The following is a 17,698-nucleotide window of genomic DNA, read 5'->3' on the forward strand; positions in this document are numbered from 1 at the left end:
GTGGCGGCGGAGTCCGGACCTTTACGGCCGCAGCGGGTGGCATCGTCCTCTCCATTGAAGTGCCACATGGGTTGTCCCCGATATTGAAGTGGCTGCACCCCCCGCATTATACATATTGACATAACCTCGATTATTGTCAGTCCTGATTCGGCCAGTGTCTTTATCCGGCTCATCAGGTAAAGGACCTCTCTGTTGTCTTCCTCCTGGGGGCTCCGAGGGTGCCAGCTACGACGTTTCTTCAAAGGGGCGTTGTTGAACTCAAGAAGGCCCATCCGAATAGGGTCCGAGAGGGGAACATCCTCCATATAAAACCACTCCGAAGGCTAGTCTTCGGATGTCTTCTTCGGAGTACCGGATAGGTATCCGGTCCCGGTGATGCGCCCCGGCGATGCGCCATATTTCGGCTCTGCCCACTTGAAATATTGACCCCTTCTATGTACGAGGCACGAGGCAGAATAGCCTCTGCCATAGCTCAAAATGAGCTTCGTAGCCTAGAAAAAGCTCGCAAAGGGCAGTTAGCTTGCGTTGTGTAATATGGAGGCGGGAGTAAAGTTATGCAGCTGGAGGCCATAACTCCAAGAGCCCGCGGAGGAATGGATGGATTGGAAATCCGAGTCCCGTCAACAAATAAGGGACGAGGCATACTCGCTCCCCCGTGGATGGGTTGGGAAAGCTTTCCGCTTGCTCTCTGCCATTATAAGTGACTAGTCTGGCTCGGACGGGGACCATGTACGCAGGAGGGAGAAACCCCTAGGTCTGCAACTCTACTAGTTGGCTATGGGGAACAGAACACTTCTCCCAACTACCTCGCTTAGGGCTACGGGGGCGAGAGGAAGAGCTGCGGTGGCCGGCCATGATGGGATGGATTTTTCCGGGCACGCTCCGATGGATACTCGCTATGGGAAGGTGGTGTGATCTAGATCTGAAGATCCCTGACTGTTTAAATAGATGATTCACCTACCTGGTTAGGGTGGTAAATGTAAAAACACTCCAACCTCACGCATTCGCTCAACACGTGGAAGATAACCATTATTAAGGTACAGAAGCCGAGGACTGCAACATTCATGGGAGGCCGGACACGACTCGTTACGACAGGTACTCAGGATTTGGAGGAGAACCCGCCTTGCAATGCCGAAGACAATCTGCGCCCCGGACTCATCGTCATTGAAGCCTGGTTCGAGGGCTACTGAGGGAGTCCTGGATTAGGGGGTCCTCGGACAGCCGGACTATATAATTTGGCCGGACTGTTGGACTATGAAGATACAAGATTGAAGACTTTGTCCCGTGTCCGGATGGAACTCTCCTTTGCGTGGAATGCAAGCTTGATGATTCGGATATGTAGATCTCCTCTCTTGTAACTGACTCTGTGTAACCCTAGCCCCTCCGGTGTATATATAAACCGGAGAGTTTAGTCCATAGAACAACAATCATACCATAGGCTAGCTTCTAGGGTTTAGCCTCTCCGATCTCATGGTAGATCAACTCTTGTAATACTCACATCATCAAGATCAATCAAGCAGGAAGTAGGGTATTACCTCCATCGAGAGGGCCCGAACCTGGGTAAACATTGCGTCCCCCGCCTCCTGTTACCATCCGCCTTAGACGCACAGTTCGGGACCCCCTACCCGAGATCCGCCGGTTTTGACACCGATAGTATTTTTGTTGTATAGATTGGAAAATAAAGATTGCAAAAATAGAAATAGCAAATTGATAGGAAAATAATATGATGGACGATAGACCCGGGGGCCATAGGTTTCACTAGTGGCTTCTCCCAAGATAGCAATTTCTACGGTGGGTGAACAAATTACTGTCGAGCAATTGATAGAAAAGCGAATAGTTATGAGAATATCTAGGCATGATCATGTATAAAGGCATCACGTCTGCGACAAGTAGACCGAAACGATTCTGCATCTACTACTATTACTCCACACATCGACCGCTATCCAGCATGTATCTAGAGTATTAAGTTCATAAGAACAGAGTAACGCATTAGTCAAGATGACATGATGTAGAGGGATAAAATCAAGAAATATGATATAAACCCCATCTTTTTATCCTCGATAGCAACAATACAATACATGCCTTGCTGCCCCTGCTGTCACTGGGATAGGACACCGCAAGATTGAACCCAAAGCTAAGCACTTCTCCCATTGCAAGAACGATCAATCTAGTTGGCCAAACCAAACTGATAATTCGAAGAGACTTGCAAAGATATTTAAATCATGCATAAAAGATTTCATAGAAGAATCAATTATTATACATATATAATCTTGATCATAAACCCACAATTCATCGGATCTCGACAAACACACCACAAAAAGAGTTACATCGAATAGATCTCCAAAAAGATCGAGGAGAACTTTGTATTGAGATCCAAAGAGAGAGAAGAAGCCATCTTGCTAATAACTATGGACCCGATGGTCTATGGTAAAATACTCACACATCATCGGAGAGGCTATGGTGTTGATGTAGAAGCCCTCCGTGATCGATTCCCCCTCCGGCGGAGCACCGGAAAAGGGCCCAAGATGGGATCTCACGGGTACAGAAGGTTGCGGCAGTGTAAATAGGGTTTCGTGGTGCTCCTAGATGTTTTTGGGGTGTATGGGTATATATATAGGAGGAAGAAGTACGTCGGTGGAGCTGCGAGGGGCCCACGGGGGTGGGGGCGCGCCTGCCCCCTGTCAGTGTCAAAACCGGTGGATCTCGGGTAGGGGGTCCTGATCTGTGTGTCTAAGGCGGATGGTAAAAGGAGGCGGGGGACACAATGTTTACCCAGGTTCGGGCCCTCTCGATGGAGGTAATACCCTACTTCCTGCTTGATTGATCTTGATGATGTGAGTATTACAAGAGTTTATCTACCACGAGATCGGAGAGGCTAAACCCTAGAAGCTAGCCTATGGTACGATTATGGTTGTCCTACAGACTAAACCCTCCGGTTTATATAGACACCGGAGAGAGCTAGGGTTACATAGAGTCGGTTACAAGGGAGGAGATCTACATATCCGAATTGCCAAGCTTTCCTTCCATGCAAAGGAGAGTCCCATCCGGACACGGGACGAAGTCTTCAATCTTGTATCTTCATAGTCCAACAGTCTGGCCAAAGTATATAGTCCGATTGTTCGAGGACCCCCTAATCCAGGACTCCCTCAGTAGCCCCTGAACCAGGCTTCAATGACAACGAGTCTAGCGCGCAGATTGTCTTCGGCATTGCAAGGCGGGTTCCTCCTCCGAATACTCCATAGAAGATTTTGAACACAAGGATAGTGTCCGGCTCTGCAAAACAAATACCACATACCACCATAGAGAGTATAATATTACCACAAATCTAATCTACTGACAACTTTTCATAACGTGACATCACGACATGGCCCCGGTTATTATTCGAACCGTTTTTCTCAACCAGCTACTGCACATATTGTGAGGCAGTTTTCTTGGTACGTCTTGTCGAAGCAGAGATCGTGTCCCCTTATCACAGGAGTCTCATCAATACGGGTGTGGGTAACCCAACCGTGCCATCAATCACGACGCTTGGGGAATAAGCGAGTTTTACCAGGCAAGGGGTAAGGGCTCCACCTTTTTACACACGCCTTCTTCTCTCCCGCCGATCCATTCTTGCGCACTCGAGCTCCAGCGCCAAAGTTCGCATTTTCTCCGAAGAACCACTCCAAATATGTCTGGAGCGGGAGGCAAGTGGATGGCCTCTACCGTCCGGAAGAAGGACATCAAGAAACTTCGGGAGGCCGGGTATCTAGCCCAGAAAATCGGCCACCGTCTCCCAACGGCGGGACAGATCGTCCCTACCCCGGAACCCCACGAAAGGGTCGTATTCCTCCCTCATTTTATCCGCGGGCTAGGGTTTCCCCTCCACCATTTGTTCGCGGCATCATGTATTATTACGGGATCGATTTTCATGATCTATCCCCCAATTCCTTCATCAACATCTCGACATTCATTGTTGTGTGCGAGGCTTTTCTCCACATCCCGCCACACTTCGGCTTATGGCTAAAGATCTTTAATGTGAAGCCCAAGGTAGTGGGCGGTGAGCACGCTGAGTGCGGGGGCGGTATGGTGAGAAAGATGCCCAACGTCACATGGCCAACAGGTACCTTCAATGATTCCGTCAGGGAGTGGCAACAGGAGTGGTTTTACATTACTGAGCCATGCGGCACGAAGTGGGCCGCTGCTCCCGAGTTCCGATCCGGATCCCCTCTGTGGCTCACGTCCTGGCTCAAGAAGGGCCTGGACTGGTCTTCTCTGACGAACTGTTGGTGCTCCAGACGCGCGTCAAGGATATGGAAGATAAGAATAAAACTTGTCAATGTAGTCCAGGTGATGTTAGTCCGTCGGATCCTACCTTGTCAACACCGGACTTGCAATCTATGGGAATTCGATCCGGCCAAGCACCAAACCCTGCGAGAGCTCTTTGGCTCCTCGCATGAAGACATCTGGAAGGTGCTTTTTAAGCCCGGCAAATCATGGCCGGACTCGGCCGAGGACCGTGTGTACCAACTGTCCCGCCCTGCAAGCTCGGTAAGTTACCATACGTTTTATTCGCATAACTCAAGGGAAATGCTTAATGTGTTTTACACAACTCTCCTAGGGCTGGACGAAGAAGGCGGGGCGGATCCCATGTCTGGCCCCACTGCCCGAAGAACCGGTCGGCCCACTTTTGACGAAGATGTTGGACCCGACGCCTTACAAGGTGCCGGAGAAGAAGACCGAAAAGGAGGCCAAAAAGACCCGGGGAGGCCTTCGTCACCATGCCCGACCCGCCTCCGAAGAGGACGAGGAGGAGGAAGATGAATCCCCAGTAGGGGGAGAAAGAAGAGGACGGGCTCCATACACTTGGAGGCCGAGTCGCCTAAAAGGGTAAAAACTCTTCTTCTGGAAGAGTCCACTACTGTCGCCGATAGCAGCCCGGTGTGGGATCCTAGGGCCCAGCCCCTAGTGAACTCGTAAGTATATAAAATCCGAACACGTTCATGTGTCCGGACCCATCCTGGCATAGTATTTTAACCTGAGCCATATTTTCTGTAGTCCGGCAGGGTCCCATTCCGAACAATCCTCGTCCGACGATTTGCTGAGCTCGGATGATATGGAGTGGGACGCCTCCGAAGGCCCCTCCCCCCGAACATGTGATCAACACCGATGCTTCGTCCCAGAGGGACTCCGTCCAAGGAGGGGCAGAGAAAATCATGAAGGCGGCGCCTGGAGGTCAAACTTCAGGGGCCGGAGACATGGGGGAGAAGATCCCCACAGGTGTCGACGGCAGGGACCATCCTGAATTCGGCCCCAAGCCGGACACAGTTTTGGAAACCAATATGGCTCCGGAATCAAGCATGCGGCCTTCCTCGGCTGGAGAGGGCGTCCCTGTTCCACCGGCAACCTCTGTCCAACCGGAGGCGCCGGGTGCTTTATTGGCGGCGCTGAAGAGCGCCTCCATCGTGATGAACACCGTGCCCTTGTGGGTGCGGTGATTGAGAAGATTCAGTCCACTAAAAATGGACTGAATGAAGCCTGTATCGACCTTATGAGAGGTTTTGAGGTATGTTTAATACGGTTTCGAAGAGTGTCATAGTATGGATAGTAGCCCCTGATACACTGTCCGGTGAACGAAAGAACCGGACAGAGGATCAAATATATTTTTCGCAGGAAGACTCATTTGATGACATCTATCTCTCTTCTTTTGTAAGCAGGCATATGTAGCGGCTACTGCCGCTCATACCGTGGAGGTTTCTGGACTGAATCAAAGTCTGGAGCGGGCCGAAGCAGAGCTTGGACAGTTAAAAAGGCAGTTGGAAGATCAACAATGTATGCACAAATCTTGTTTGCGTTCAGTGCGAACGAATTTTCAGTATGATAGAATACGTGTCATGATTTGCGCCAGGGATGATGACTGAAGTCGAGGCTCTGAAGAAGGCTATTGCCGAGGCCGAGGAAAAGGCAGCCGTAGAGCAGGCTCTTCGTAAGAAGCACGAGGCCAAGGTTGTGGAAGCTAGGCGAGAGCTCCAAGAGGCCATGAAAAAATGCGATACCCTGGAGCAGAGTTTAATGGAGAAAGAATCCGAACTCACCAGGGCTCATCAGGCCGTGTGCGATGCCCGTGGGAAAACCCAAGACGCCCTGCAGGAGATCCAAGAGGCGAGGGAGATCATGGCGGGTAAGTTCTTTTTCCATGTAAAGCAAGTATTTCAAGAGAAAATTATGATTTATAATTTTAAGTTCGGATTTCTCCAGGGGTATTTGTGGAACTTCCTCGCAGCATATCGGATGCTGCCCAATTCTACCGAGCCGAAGAGGGGAATACTGTGGATAAGCTCTTCTGGTCGCAGTATCTGGCACCGAATTATCTGGTGCCTTTTACCTATCAACTGAAACAGCTGATCGAACTGCATAAGGCGGCCGAACTAGCCATGAAGGATTTGATTATCCGGCTATGGCCCGCCGAGCCGATTCCAGGTAGCTACTTCGGGCTCGTGAAGCGGCTTGTTAGTGCATGCCCTCGACTTGATGTCATCAAGCGGTCGGTCTGCATAGAAGGTGCACGAATGGCCTTTGCCCGCGCAAAGGTGCACTGGGGGAAGATGGATGCTGAAAAGCTGATGACCGACGGACCGCCAGAGGAAAAGGAGCACTGCAAGCCCGAATTGTATGAAAGTATCCTGAAAGGATCCTGCCTTGCGGTGGAGCAATGCACCAAGAACATTGTATTTTCATGAATATAGTCGTGTTGTCCTTTGTAATGTGTGAACAAGGCATTTTATATATTAAACCTGAGAATTGGCCAGTCGTCGGCTTCTGCCCCCTCGTAAGAAATACAGGGGTGTTCGGGATAAACCTGATCACTCTTTACCCCAGTGTTGGGTCCTTTGGAGGAGGTGTTCAGCACAGCGAACCAGGCAATCAGACTATAGGGCTTTATCATTCTCACTTAGCCATAGGAGCATTAGTAAGGTAGGCACAGCCTCTGGTGTTCGGAAGACCGCACGAGGGGCCCTATAGGCACCTGATCGGAAGAAGAACCGATCCATCGCACGCTGCATTGGTTATGGCATTATGCGGGAGAAATCCTTAAATATTTTACAACCTCTTGAACAGCTGACCAGCTCTCGCGGTATCATGACAGTCAGTTTTCGGCTTTCTCTACTGAGGTGCTCGTCCGGAAGAATCGGAACACAAACACAGTAGTTCTCCCTGTGCCGCCTTAGCCGATATAGCGGAACGTAAGGCAGCAAAACATGGGAGCCAGGCAAACCCAACATTTGACCCAAGACATGATTCGGAGCTGATGCATATAATGCTATAAGTTCGGGGTGCCAAACTTCCGTGAAGGTGTTCGGGCTTTATTGTCATATTATGGGTAAAACGAAGCCCCTGGCAAAGGCATATCGCAGTGTACGGATTCCACTTAACAAAAGAGTTTTAATAAGAAATAACAACAAATAAGCGTCATATAAATCCACATGTTGTATTTGAATAATACGTCGAAGCGTATGAGTACAGGTAATGTGATAAAAAAGGGGAATATGACTGTGGAACCTACTGGGCCGGGGAGGAAGAAGATGTGTGCAGGTCCGGAGTATAGTCGGATGGACGTCGTGAGGAATATCTAAAGATTCCCTTGTGTGTTCGAGCTGTTACCATGTCACCGTTCCCGGTCTGCGCAAAGGTGAGCCTGCAAAGGAAATGTAAGAAATATTTGTGTGCTGGAGAGCGGTTGAGCCGCGATATGTGGAATGTTCTGTACTTTGCCGGAATGTTTAGTTGAGCCTTGGACAATCTGGGCTATCCTGCCGTGAAGTAGTTCGGACTACTTTCAATGTGTCCAGGGTTTTAGCCGTCGACTCAAGATTTGACTGAAAGGTGCCCTCCATTGCTTCTACTGTTAAAGCGGCAGCGTACTCTGTGGTACCGAGGGAGAGTTCGGCCTCGCCATTAACCGTGATGACGCTGCGCGGACCGGGCATCTTGAGTTTACGGTAGGCATAATGTGGCACCGCGTTGAATCAAGCGAACGCAGTTCGCCCGAGCAGTGCCTGATAATCACTGCGAAAGGGGACGATGTCGAAGATTAACTCTTCGGCATGGTAATTGTCTGGTGATCCGAAGACTACCTCGAGGGCGATGGAGCCAGTACAGCTGGCCTCCATGCCTGGTATAATACCTCTAAAGGTGGCTTTAGTGGGTTTGATCATCGAATGATCGATGCCCATCTTGTGCACTGTGTCCTGGTAAAGCAGATTTAGACTGCTGCCTCCGTCCATAAGGACTCGTGTGAGGTGGAACCCGTCCATTATTGGGTTGAGGACTAGTGCGGCTGGATTGCCGTGACTGGTGTTGACCGGACGATCCATTTGGTTGAAGGTGATCGGCCCTAGTTTGTATTGCGGGCTCACTGGTTTCGTTAGGTCGACATCCCTAAGGGTGTGCATCCGGTATGGGTTGGGAGTGTGGGTGGCATTTACCATATTCACCGTTTGGATTTGCTGGAGAGATTTCTTTTATCCTCCTCTATTCGGTGATCTGGGCTCCTCATCGTTGTCATCGCTTTGAGACCCCTTATCTTTGTTTTTGGCGCCTAAACTGCCAGCTTGTTTGAAGACCCAACATTCTCTATTGGTATGATTGGTTGGTGTTCCTGGTTTGCCATGAATTTGGCATGGACGGTCGAGTATGCGGTCCAAACTGGACGGACCCGAATTGTCATTTTTGAGTGGCCCTGTCCGCTGACCGGACTTAGAGCTATTAAATCCGGCATTGACTGTCGTGTCTTCGGCGCTTTCACCATGTTTGCGGCATTTGTGTTTGTTGCGCCGGGGTTTGCCATTGCTATCTCTGGCCTCTTATTTGCCAGTATTGCTTGTGTTGTTGTTGCTACGAGCCAACCAGCTATCCTCGCCCGCGCAGAAGCGGGTCATGACTGTTGTGAGGGATGCCATGGACTTTGGCTTCTCTTGGCCGAGATGTCGGGCGAGCCACTCATCACGGATGTTATGTTTAAAGGCCGCTAGGGCTTCGGCATCCGGATAGTCCAGAATTTGGTTCTTTTTGGTTAGGAACCGGGTCCAGAATTTCCTGGCTGACTCTCCGGGCTGTTGTGTTATGTGACTCAAATCATCAGCATCTGGTGGTCGCATATATGTGCCCTGGAAGTTATCCAGGAATGCGTCTGCCAGGTTCTCCCAACTTCCGATGGAGTTTGCTGGCAAGCTATTCAGCCATTGCCGAGCCGGTCCTGTGAGTTTCAACGGGAGATACTTGATGGCGTGTAGATCATCCCCGCGGGCCATGTGAATGTGGAGGAAGAAATCCTCGATCCATATCACGGGGTCAGTAGTACCATCATATGATTCAATGTTCACGGGTTTAAACCCTTCTGGGAATTCATGATCCATTACTCCATCAGTGAAGCATAGGGGTTGTGCGGCGCCTCTGTGCCGGGCTATGTCACGACGTAGTTCATATGAGTCTTGTTTGCTGTGTTCGGCCCGGCCGGATTTGCTTTTGGTATATCCGGCATGACGGTCGTCGTCATGTGTTGGGGCGCGCCCTCATGATCCGAAGATCGGCCTTTTGTGTCCTGCTTTGTTTTCCAATACGTCTCGCAGGTCCTGCGTGTTACCCCGGGCCTTGTTGTTTTTGTTTGACTGGCGACGGGGTGCGGGCTGGACTTCGGGCTTATATGCCACTTTGTCCCGGCCACGAGGTGGCCTGTTTGCCGCAACATACGCTGGAAGCGCGGGCTTTAATGCTTCCTCTTCAAGTTGGGGTAGCAACCTGCGCTTTGGCAAACTTTTGATTGGGCGCTCGAGTTCATGTTCCTCGGCCGCCAAGACCTCAATCCATCTATCCGCTAGCAGATCTTGTTCATCTTGAAGTTGTTGTTGCTTTTTCTTCAGGCTTTTTGCTGTGGCAATAAGCCGGCGCTTAAAGCGCTCCTGTTCGACGGGATCCTCGGGCACGATAAATTCTTCGTCGCCGAGGCTCACCTCGTCTTCGGAAAGAGGCATGTAATTGTCATCCTTTGATTCTCCGTCTTCTACCTGTTCCTTAGGGCTGGCTTGCCCATCCTCCTGCTCGAAGCCTGGCTGGAGGGGATTGTCTTTGTCTTCGGCACTATTTGCAGCGTTATTGTCCCCTGTGCCAGTATCGCTGTTTTTGCCATGGCGGGGCTTAGAGTGGCGCCGACGATGCCATTTCATGAATCGCTTCTCGGGGGGATTATCCTCTGTTGCCTTATTGCCATCGCTTTATTTGGGGGTATCCACCATGTATATATCATACGATGAGGTGGCAGTCCATCGCCCTGTGGGCGGTGGTTCCTGTTTGTCTCCCGCATCGTCGTCCATACCGTCGATGTCTTCGGAGTCGAAATCGAGCATGTCGGTTAAGTCGTCGATAGTGGCTACTAAGTGGGTGGTGGGTGGGGAACGAATTTCTTCGCCGTCCGCTTCCCACTCGAGCCGGACATAGTTCGGCCAAGGGTCTCCTGACAAGGAGAGAGACCGTAATGAGTTTAGTACGTCGCCTAGGGGCGAGTGCTGAAAGATATCCGCGGAGGTGAACTCCATGATCGGTGCCCAATCAGATTGGATGGGCACGGACGCGAGCGGTTCAGAGTCTGTGGCCGGGGACGAATCCAAGTGTCTGGCAACACAGGTCTCATAGGAGGTGAAGTCAGTATTCGGCTCTATCGTCGCTGAGTGTGCGGCCTCCGTGGCAGGGTCCATCCACCCGTCCTCGGACGGCGTGATCAGTTCCGGATTGAGGGCCGGAGTAGTTACAGGTATGATCTCCCGAACACTGTCTGATGGTAGGGCTAAATCATGCTCATCGTGACTGTGCGGCGTACCTGACATGGGTACGAATCCGTCAAAGATCAAGTCTCCGCGGATGTCGGTGGTATAGTTCAAGCTTCCAAACATGACCTGATGGCTAGGGGTGTAGCTCTCAATCTGCTTTAGATGGCCGAGCGAGTTGGCCCGCAGTACGAAGCTACCGAATACGAAGATCTGTCCGGGGAGGAAAGCCTCACCCTGGATCGCATCGTTGCCGATGATCGAAGGAGCCATCAAGCCTTATGATGATGACACAGTGGAACTCTCAATGAAAGCACCAATGTTGGTGTCAAAACCGGTGGATCTCGGGTAGGGGATCCCGAACTGTGCGTCTAAGGCGGATGGTAACAGGAGGCGGGGGACACAATGTTTACCCAGGTTCGGGCCCTCTCGATGGAGGTAATACCCTACTTCCTCCTTGATTGATCTTGATGATGTGAGTATTACAAGAGTTGATCTACCACGAGATCGCAGAGGCTAAACCCTAGAAGCTAGCCTATGGTATGATTGTTGTTGTCCTACGGACTAAACCCTCCGGTTTGTATAGACACCGGAGGGAGCTAGGGTTACATAGAGTCGGTTACAAGGGAGGAGATCTACATATCCGTATTGCCAAGCTTGCCTTCCACAGAGTCCCATCCGGACACTGGACAAAGTCTTCAATCTTGTATCTTCATAGACAACAGTCCGGGCAAAGTATATAGTGCGGCTGTCCGAGGACCCCCTAATCTAGGACTCCCTCACCCCCCCCCTAGGCGCGCCCCTTGCCTCGTGGCCTCCTTGCTTCTTTCTTGACGGTCACTCCAAGTCTCCTGGATCACGTTTGTTCCAAAAATAACTCTCCCGAAGGTTTCATTCCATTTGGATTCCGCTTGATATTCCTTTTCTGTGAAACACTGAAATAGGCAAAAAAAACAACAATTTGCACTGGGCTTTTGGTTAGTAGGTTAGTCCCAAAAATAATATAAAAAGATAAATTAAAGCCCATTAAACATCCAAAACAGATAATATAATAGCATGGAAAAATCAAAAATTATAGATACGTTGGAGACGTATCAAGCGTCCCCAAGCTTAATTCCTGCTCGTCCTCGAGTAGGTAAATGATAAAAACAGAATTTTTGATGTGGAATGCTACCTTGCATAATTCTCAATGTAATTTTCTTTATTGTGGGATGAATGTTTAGATCCGAAAGATTCAAGACAAAAGATTAATGTTGACATAAGAATAATAATACTTCAATCATACTAATAAAGCAATCATGTCTTCTCAAAATAACATGGCCAAAGAAAGTTATCCCTACAAAATCATATAGTCTGGCTATGATCCATCTTCACCACACAAAATATTTAAATCATGCACAACCCCGATGACAAGCCAAGCAATTGTTTCATACTTTTGATGTTCTCGAACTTTTTCAATCTTCACGCAATATATGAGCGTGAGCCATGAACATTGCACTATAGCTGGAATAGAATGGTGGTTGTGGAGAAGACAAAAAGGAGAAGATAGTCTCACATCAACTAGGCATATCAACGGGCTATGGAGATGCCCATCAATAGATATCAATGTGAGTGAGTAGGTATTGCCATGCAACGGATGCACTAGAGCTATAAGTGTATGAAAGCTCAAAAAGAAACTAAGTGGGTGTGTATCCAACTCGCTTTCTCACGAAGACCTAGGGCATTTTGAGGAAGCCCATCATTGGGATATACAAGCCAAGTTCTATAAATTAAAATTCCCACTAGTATATGAAGGTGACAAAATAGGAGACCCTCTAGGATGAAGATCATGCTGCTACTTAGAAGCACAAGTGTGGTAAAAGGATAGTAACATTCTCCCTTCTCTCTTTTTCTCTCATTTTTCATTTTTTTCATCCGGAGTCTCATCCCGACTTGTGGGGGAATCATAGTCTCCATAATCCTTTCCTCACTTGGTACAATGCCCTAATAATGATGATCATCACACTTTTATTTACTTACAACTCAAGATTTACAACTCGATACTTAGAACAAAATATGACTCTATGTGAATGTCTCCGGCGGTGTACCGGGATGTGCAATGACTCATGAGTGACATGTACGAAAGAATTGTGAAGGTGGCTTTGCCACAAATACGATGTCAACTACATGATCATGCAAAGAAATATGACAGTGATGAAGCGTGTCATAATAAACAGAAGGGTGGTTGGTTGCATGGCAATATATCTTGGAATGGCTATGGAAATGCCATAATAGGTAGTTACGGTGGCTTTTTGAGGAAATTATATGGTGGGTTTATGGTACTGGCGAAAGTTGCGCGGTACTAGAGAGGCTAGCAATGGTGGAAGGGTGAGAGTGCGTATAATCCATGGACTCAACATTAGTCATATAGGACTCACATACTTATTGCAAAAATTTATTAGTTAGCGAAACAAAGTACTACGCGCATGCTCCTAGGGGGATAGATTGGTAGGAAAAGACCATCACTCATCCCCGACCGCCACTCATAAGGAAGACAATCAATAAATAAATCATGCTCTGACTTCATCACATAACGGTTCACCATACATGCATGCTACGGGAATCACAAACTTTAACACAAGTATTTCTCAAATTCACAAGTACTCAACTAGCATGACTCTAATATCACCATCTTCATATCTCAAAACAATCATCAAGTATCAAACTTCTCATAGTACTCAATGCACCTTTTATGATAGTTTTTATTATACCCATCCTGGATGCCTATCATATTAGGACTAATTTTATAACCAAATAAAATTACCATGCTGTTCTAAAGGACTCTCAAAATAATATAAGTGAAGAATCAGAGATCAATAATTTCTATAAAATAAAACCACCACCGTGCTCTAAAAAGATATAAGTGAAGCACTAGAGAAAAATTATCTAGCTCAAAAGATATAAGTGAAGCACATAGAGTATTCTAATAAATTCCGATTCATGTGTGTCTGTCCCAAAAGGTGTGTACAGCAAGGATGATTGTGGTAAACTAAAAATCAAAGACTCAAATCATACAAGACGCTCCAAGCAAAACACATATCATGTGGTGAATAAAAATATAGCCTCAAGTAAAGTTACCGATTGACGAAGACGAAAGAGGGGATGCCTTTCGGGGCCTCCCCAAGCTTAGGCTTTTGGTTGTCCTTGAATTTTACCTTGGGGTTCCTTGGGCATCCCCAAGCTTAGGCTCTTGCCACTTCTTGTTCCAAAATCCAGCAAATCTTTACCCAAAACTAGAAAACTTCACAACACAAAACTTCAACAGAAAATCTCATGAGCTCCGTTAGTATAAGAAAACAAACCACCACTTCAAGGTACTGTAATGAACTCATTCTTTATTTATATTGGTGTTAAACCTACTGTATTCCAACTTCTCTATGGTTCATACCCCCCGAAACTAGCTATAGATTCATCAAAATAAGCAAACAACACACGAAAAACACAATCTGTCAAAAACAGAACAGTCTATAGTAATCTGTAGGTTTCGAATACCTATATAACCCCAAAAATTGTAAAATAAATGGGAAATTTTTGTTTTTGCCACTCTAGATTTTGCTGATTTTCCTTATGCCACTCTAGATTTTGACATTTCACTTTTGCCATTCTGAGTTTTTGACAATTATCACAATTGCCATTCCCGTGGCAAAAGCAAAATGTTGAGAGTGGCAAATGGCAATTGTGATAATTGTCAAAAGATAAGAGTGGCAAAAATGAAATAAAATTATTTTTCTTTTGCCACAGAATGGCAATTGTGATAATTGTCAAAATCTAAGAGTGGCAAAAGTGAAATGTCAAAATCTAGAGTGGCATAAGAAAAATCGGCAAAATCTAGAGTGGCAAAAACAAAATTTTCCCAAAATAAATTGGTGGACGTGACGAATTTTTCTATTAATCATCTGCAAAAATAATCAACCTAATTGCACTCTCCAGTAAAAAAAATGGCAGCAAATCTCGTGAGCGCTAAAGTTTCTGTTTTTTACAACAAGATCACATAAACTTCCCCCAAGTCTTCCCAAAGGTTCTAATTCGCACAAACACTAATTGAAAGCATAAAACCACATATAAACAGAAGCTTGATGAATTATTTATTACTAAACAGAAACAAAAATAAATTTGGGTTGCCTCCCAACAAGCGCTATTGTTTAACGCCCCTAGCTAGGCATAAAAACGAGAATAGATCTAGGTATTATCATCTTTGGTATGCAATCCATAAGTGGCTCTCATAATAGATTCATAAGGTAATTTAATTTTCTTTCTAGGAAAGTGTTCCATGTCTTTCCTTAACGGGAATTGGAATTAATGTTCCATTCTTTCATATCAATAATTACACCAGTCGTTCTAAGGAAAGGTCTACCAAGAATAATGGAACATGTAGGATTGCAATCTATATAAACAACAATGAAATCTACGGGCACATAATTCCTATTTTCAACAATAAGAACATCATTAATCCAGTTTCTTAATAGTGGAATCCGCAAGATACAAATTTAAAGAACAATCATCGAATTCACGGAAACCTAACACATCACATGAAGTTTTTGGAATCATGGAAACACTAGCACCCAAATCACATAAAGCAAAGCATTCATGATCTTTAATTTTAATTTTAATAGTAGGTTCCCACTCATCATAAATTTTTCTAGGGATAGAAACTTCTAATTCAAGCTTTTCTTCATAAGATTTCATTGAACAATCAATGATATGTTTGGTAAAAGCTTTATTTTGACTATAAGCATGAGGAAAATTTAGTACGGATTACAACAAGGAAATACAATCTATCAAATATAAATTATCATAATTAAATTCCTTGAAATCCAAAATAGTGGGTTCATTGCTATCTAAAGTTTTGACCTCATCAATCCCACTTTTACCAATGTTTCATCAAGATCCAAAAACTCCGAATCATTGGGACGCCTTTTAGCTAAAGTTGACTCATCTGCAGTCCCATCATTATCAAGATTCATATTGCAAAACAAAGATTTAATTGGATACACATCAATCACTTTTAGATCTTCATCCTTACTATCATGGAAACTAGAAGAACACGCTTTTATAAAGCAATCTTTTTTTGCACGCATCCTAGCGGTTCTTTCTTTGCACTCATCAATGGAAATTATCATGGCATTGAGAGACTCATTGATATCATGCTTAGGTGGAATAGATCTAAGTTTCAAAGAATCAACATCAAGAGAAATTCTATCCATGTTCCTAGCCAACTCATCAATCTTAGGCAATTTTTCTTCAAGCAAATCATTGAAATTCTTTTGTGAAATCATAAATTCTTTAACACTAGTCTCAAAATCATAGGGAATTTATTAAAATTCCATAAGAGTTGTCGTAAGAATTACCATAATTATTATAGGAATTACTAGGAAACGGCCTAGGATTAAAGTTTCCTCTATACGTGTTGTTACCAAAATTGTTCCTACCAAGAAAATTCACATCCATAGATTCATTATTATTATCAATCAAGGTAGACAAAGGCATATCATTAGGATCAGAAGAAACACTCTTATTAGCAAATAATTTCATAAGTTCATCCATCTTTCCACTCAAAAGATTAATTTTTTCTATAGCATGAACCTTTTACTAGTAGATCTTTCGGTGTGCCATTGAGAATAATTAACCATAATATTATCTAGGAGTTTAGTAGCTTCTCCTAAAGTGATTTCCATAAAAGTGCCTCCCGCGGCGAATCTAAAATATTTCTAGAAGCAAAATTCAATCCAGCAGAAAAAAATTTGTATGATCATCCACAAATTAAAACCATGAGTAGGGCAATTACGTATCATTAATTTCATCCTCTCTCAAGCTTGTGCAACATGCTCATGATGAAGTTGCTTAAAATTCATGATATCGTTTCTAAGAGAGATGATCTTAGCAGGAGGAAAATACTTAGAGATAAAAGCATCTTTGCACTTATTCCATGAATCAATACTATTTTTAGGCAAAGACGAAAACCAAGTTTTAGCACGATCTCTAAGCGAAAACGGAAATAGCTTCAATTTAACAATATCATTATCCACAACTTTATTATTTTGCATATCATACAAATCAACAAAGTTGTTTAGATGGGTAGCGGCATCTTCACTAGGAAGGCCAGAAAACGGATCTGTCATGACAAAATTTAGCAAAGCGGTATTAATTTCACAATATTCATCATCGGTAAGAGGAGCAATCGGAGTGCTAATAAAGTCATTATTGCTGGTACTGGAAAAGTCACACAATTTAGTATTATCTTGAGCCATCGTGACAAACAATCGAACACACAAGCAAGTAAAAAGATACGAACGAAAAAGAGGCGAACGGAAAAGATGGCGAATAAAACGACAAGGGTGAAGTGGGGGAGAGGAAAACGAGAGGAAAATTGGCAAATAATGTAATGAGAGGGATAAGAGTTTGTGATGGGTACTTGGTATGTCTTGACTTGATGCAACCTCCCCGGCAACGGCGCTAGAAATCCTTCTTGCTACCACTTGAGCTTGCGTTGGTTTTCCCTTGAAGAGGAAAGGATGATGCAGCACAGTAGCGTAAGTATTTCCCTCGGTTTTGAGAACCAAGGTATCAATCCAGTAGGAGATAGCACACAAGTCACCTAGTACCTGCACAAACAAACAAGAACCTCGCAACCAACGCGATAAAGGGGTTGTCAATCCCTTCACGGTCACTTACAAGAGTGAGATCCGATAGAGATAATAAGATAAATATTTTTGGTATTTTTGTTGTATAGATTGGAAAATAAAGATTGCAAAAAGAGAAATAGCAAATTGATAGGAAAATAATATGATGGAAGATAGACCCGGGGGGCATAGGTTTCACTAGTGGCTTCTCTCAAGATAGCAATTTCTACGGTGGGTGAA

The sequence above is a fragment of the Triticum urartu genome, chromosome 3 (genome assembly GCF_003073215.2).
Source record: "Triticum urartu cultivar G1812 chromosome 3, Tu2.1, whole genome shotgun sequence".
NCBI lineage: Eukaryota > Viridiplantae > Streptophyta > Magnoliopsida > Poales > Poaceae > Triticum > Triticum urartu.